Below are 5,752 nucleotides of genomic sequence, written 5' to 3'. Positions count from 1 at the left end.
TCAATTATTCTAGTGATTTTCTTATCTGTGATGGGCAGTTTTTCTGTGTGTATCATACTGGTGCATAAAAGCCTGGATGTCTGTGATCTTATAAGAGGAGAATGAAATTTATCATAGTTATTTTCAATGTCAAAGCATTTGTAGTGATTTCCCCAAATGATAAACTGGTCTACTGTATATGCAATGACAGCTGTGTACCACTAGATGACTATATAAGGCAGTTATGGCAAAAGTTTGAATGTGTGCACATTACAGATGGGGTGATTCATCACTTAATCTAGCCCAAGAACAGTATTTGTATCATGTCAACATGGGACTATGATATGAACGGTATAGAAGTTGTTTTTGACATGTTCAAATTTGTGTCATGAGCCTGATCCTTTTTGGACCTGACACAAAAACCAAGCTGTTTACTAAATTTAGAAACCATGTAAAACAATTTACAGTTATTTAAAACAATTAAGGCAATAAATGTAAATAGGGTGAGTCCATACACATTAAAATAGACACCTATTCAAAGTATAGCAACAAATTCATTGTCATTAAAAAAATGTATGCGGTGAACCCTTTAATCTGGTTAACACTGTAAATCTGTGATTTATCACAAATCATGTTAAAGAGATGAAAAATGATAAAAATTCTCATTTACTAAGATTTGTAGAAGAATATCTCCGCTCTGTTGCTCCATACAATACAAGTGAATGTGTCTCAAAATTTTGATGCTCCAAAAAGCACACAAAGACATCTTAAATGTAACCCATATGAATCCAGTGGTTTGATCCATATTTTCAGAAGTGGTAAACCCAAGGTATGGGTGAGAAACAGATGAATATTTAAGTCCTTTTTTGCTTAAATTTCTTCTCCCTGAATGATCTGAATGGAGAAGTGATCTGTTTCTCACCCACATCTGTCATGTCACTTCTGAAAATATGGCTCAAACCACTGGATTCGTATGAGTTACTTTTAAGATGCCTTTATGAGCTTTTTGGAGTGTATACATTTTGGCACCCATTCACTTGCATTGTATGGACCAACAATGCTGAAATATTCTTCTAAAAATCTTAACTTGAGTTCAACAGATGAAAGAAAGTCTTGGTTATAAGGGTGAGTAAATGATGAGAGAATTTTCATTTTGGGGTAAACTATCACTTTACATTGTGTAATTGAAGTCTTGAGAAGATTACATCTGAAATGTAATCTAATACTGAGTATGTGACAAATTGTAATCTAACAGTCTTTTAGAATAAACTTTACTATTGGTAATTATCACTTAAATCGAATTACTTCACATGTTGCATGTTTTGCTAATGTAATCTAATCATGAATCTTTTTTTTAATTATTATTATTCTAAGAAAATTAAGAAACTAGTCATTCTAGTCAATTCTTGTTTTGCTCAAAACAGTAATTTTTGTAGATCTTATAAGGAGGAGACTGGGGCAGGTGTAACTGCAATCAGGAACAAGCTACAGAGATGCCACTGCACGTGTTTTCACTATAAGACCCTGTTTCTTCATGCTGAAGATCAGCAGTATCTTCACACCAATGCACATTTTATACCTAAATGTTTGTTTTGGGTAACAAGAGTTTGTTTTAAAATCTGCCGAATCTTTTTTTTATTATCATCAGTTTTCATGCAAATGAAACAGATATAGCCTTGTTTTGATCTCTGTCTAGTTGTCTGTCAGTTAGTATGATTTAAATGTTGCAGTGCAAATGTGTGTTGCTTGCATATCGAATTTCATCATGGGGTCAATTGTAACTGTATTATAACTGACCTCATTCGTGTGTTATACAATTGCTATTACAAAATCAATTAAAGGGTTATGTAAACTGTAAAATGTATAAAGGCAATGTAAATAAATGCCAGTTAAGCTTTTCTATTTCTATTTTATTATTTCCACTATTTGCCATTCTGTATTGTGTGCCAGGAGATCTCTCGCCCTGTGAGCGTTTGTGTTCCAAACAATGGGCACAGAAAGGATACACTAAGTTGGTACAATTCTTGATAAAAATATCTGTCCTGGAAATAAGTTTCTCTGGTTTGTGCAGAAAAGCATCGTCAAGATCCCCTGAGACCTGTAGCTAAGCCATACATATTTAATGCAATGTCACCTCAACTGTTGGTTTTACACTGCCAAAAGACATTGGCAAATGTAGGAGGATCAATGCATTTACAAACTGTACAGCAGCACTGATAAAGAATGGAATGTACCATACGTGACCACACAAACAAACACTGATATGTAACAGTATTTATTCAAATCTAAAGCATCTGTACAGTATTTGGGCATGCTTGATGTATGAATATAAGTAGCAATGATAAAACAAAAGTGTACTATTAAAAATTGGCACCAGTTGGTTAAAAGTAATTGCAAAAATTGTTAGCTTTGAGTAAAGGTCTAGCGTAAATTGTTTTCCATGTTTTGATTATGTTTTATGCAATTGTGTTCTTGAGAGTCAAAACATGCTCAGCATCCAGAAGTTTACTCAATTGCTAAGTAAACTTACAGATATATTTTATTGCTTTAGGGCATAAAGACAAAATTACACAAAGTCTTGGAGCAAAGAATAATTTGGACTGTCAGCTCCTATCTCGTATAATCTCAAACACCTGCTCATCTCAATGTGTTAGGGCCCAAATTTACACCATTTATCTAAAGCTGTAGTGTGTAATGGTGTTAAAATACTTTCTTTAATCCCATCTTAATTTGCAGATACAATTATAAGCAAGCCATTTGTTTGTTCATTTTCTTGAAAACTCAACACTTTGTCTCTGGGGCACTTTCAGCTTCACACAGCAACATTGTCTCAGCCATTGGTGTAACGTAGGGGTGGGAGAACTGTTTGTTCAATCAACAGAAGACTGGGGCATATTCGACACAAATTTCACGTTAGGATCAAGTTTGGTGAACTTCAATGTGCAAATTTGCAATGTTGACCCATAGTCTGTTTGTTTTGGCAGTGACCTCTGTGTGGGCATGCTTTGTACATGGCTACACTAATTATTTACAATGAATGAGGAACTCATTTTAGAGGTGAGTAACTTTACTCTCCCTAGTTTTCACATTCACTTCACATCTGCTCTAGTGGCTTAGCCCACATCCAAATGTGGGCTAAGCCACTAGAGAGTAAAATTTGCATTACGTTCAGGGGTGTAGATTCCAGGAGGGATGGGGAGGGGGGGTACTTGTCAATAATCAAAACAAGTACAGACCCCCGATATTTATACCATGATCAATGGAAACTGGTCAATGGTAAATGTTTTACGTTGCAACCCCCCCTAAAGTTCAAGCCAAATCTACGCCCTGGGTTACACTAGAGATTTATTGTCATACTCCACAGATGACCAGTTTGCATGGTGTTGCCATGGATTTGGGCTCTCCAAACTTTTCAAAATCTCATATATCACCCTCTAGCATGTCCATTACTTCTCCTGTCACCTTTCATTGATTTATGTTAACAACATATTAACCAGTGCACTGAGGTTGCTACAACATTTTCCTTAACTTTTTCCATTGGAAAGCAGGTTTGAGAAGAAAAATTTAAGATAAGATCTATAAAATACTCAGATAAGAAATCAGATAACCGCTTTTCCAACATGGTGAGTTCCAGTAGCATTTCCACTTTTGTTACAGTATGATTCAGTATGATTACAAACCCTTCCTGGCCGTGTTTCTCTCCACTGTTAGCTAACCGTACTCAACCATGCTGGTGGAACACCTATATGGCTACTTAAAACTGGCCACTTGCCCAGTTAGCCCATTCTAATCCTCACTTCACAGCACCATGATTGAAAAAGAAACCATAAACCTGTCATTGAGCCCGGTTCGGTATGGAATGGTACAGTTCCACTAAATGCCAGATGGTGAAAACAAATGACAAAATAATATAAAAAGTTAAACTTACACAATTTATCATTCCCCCTGACCCACATGTTTTTCTGCCATCAGAGCAGTGGCGTAACTACAGGGACGGCAGGATGGGTTACCGCCCTAGCGCTTGGATCGAAAGGGGGCCCTCAACAGGCGTCCAAATGGGAATGACAAAAATGACCATTGGTTTGATGGCGATGACAAACACCAAAGGGGGAACCCCCAGAAAGGTGAAAAGGGGCCCGACAGGTGCTTTGCACTGCGGCCCGTTGATCCAAGTTACACCTTCGCATCAGATCACTTCCAAGCTTGAAGTACCACTCTTCAGTCTTGAGGCGTGTTTTTCCAAGTTTAACCATTTGAACTTGACATGTCTTCTTAAAAATGTGCCGCTCATGGCATGAGACACTGAGAAACAGTGAGACGTGATGCAATGGCCGAAGACATCAGTCTGCTTGTATACATAGACCAACAATTAAAAAAAATTGTTATTACCGAGTTTGGCCATTCTAGTATTTCCAGGAAAGACAAATGTTTTTAGGAGTGTTTGGACAATGTCCCTTTGCACAGCGCGTGGTCCATAAAGAAATGGTTTACTGAATCTGGTGTGGAAGAACTTGACTGGGCTTGAGAACTTAATAAGCACATATGCGTATCCCCGTAATTTTGGGCATGTATATTTAACCATACTATGATGTGGTCATATATGTGCATTGTAAAGAAGGACAGCAAATCGTTATTGCATTAAATTATTAACCATGCATTGCATACTGCAGTCCTTCTGTAGATCTGTCTCTCACAAGCTCAGTATTTGCTCACCTGCGGTGTGGGTTAATGACATTCTGCCAGTACTGGAGATCAATTGAAGCTAATGAGGTAATGTGTGCGCACCCACCGCAATGTAAAAATAATGCGCAGCTCTAGGGTGAGGGAGATAAATGCTCTTCCTTTTCTTCTGGTTCCGTCAACGCTCTCTTAATTTGTTTGCGAATGAAAAAGTTTGTTCAGTGTGTGCAGGAATAGAATCGTGTGTTTTTTGTTTTTTACCCTAACAGTCATTTAAATCTGGCTTTTGAAATAGTTGATAATTACTTTATAAATCTTGAATCTTGTACAAATGTCTTTTTTGCAACGTTGATATTTTGCCAATATGTGAAAGCTCAGATATTTAGCTTTTCTGCAAATTATATGTTTGGTTCTTTTAATTGAAAGGAGGATTTCTTTCTTTCTATCTTTCTTTCTTTCTTTCCTTCTTAATGAAGTGCACAATAATAAAGTACACAATAAGTAAAAGGATTATCCTGCAGACTTCATAAACAGCAAAAAAAAAATGTGTCCGTGTTTGACACTTTTCACCAGTCAATCACTTTGCTTGTTCTCATAGTGTTGTATTTGAAGCGGATCATTGAGGCTATGATGCATAATGTTTGACAGTTGAGGGTGCTATTTTTCCACTGTTGAATTTGACAGCCACAATACTGCTCTTTTGCTTGGTTTTGGCCTCAAAATTATCTTTCAATGGCGGATTTTGGAATGAGGGGGCGTGGCTAATTCAACAGCTCAGTCACGTGAAAGCTTCAGAATGCTAAAATCACTTACAGCACCATTAACTTGACCCCTGTCTATGTTTATTAAATTATGACTCTTCACTCAACCTTTCACTATGTAAGAACTGTATGATATTTGATGGCTTCACAGCTACAAAAAATTCCCTTAATTGCCTGATCACGGCATGACGCACAAGAAACAATGAGGTTTGATGTTCTCGAGGTAGCTGCCATATTGGATTTCAGCACTTTTTATGTACAGTACTTTATAAATTATTTCATTTGAGAGTGAATAACACCTTTAATTTTCGGTCTGATCATCCTACTAACTC

Source organism: Xyrauchen texanus, chromosome 31 (genome assembly GCF_025860055.1).
Source record: "Xyrauchen texanus isolate HMW12.3.18 chromosome 31, RBS_HiC_50CHRs, whole genome shotgun sequence".
Taxonomy (NCBI): domain Eukaryota; kingdom Metazoa; phylum Chordata; class Actinopteri; order Cypriniformes; family Catostomidae; genus Xyrauchen; species Xyrauchen texanus.
This window is presented reverse-complemented; position numbering follows the sequence as displayed.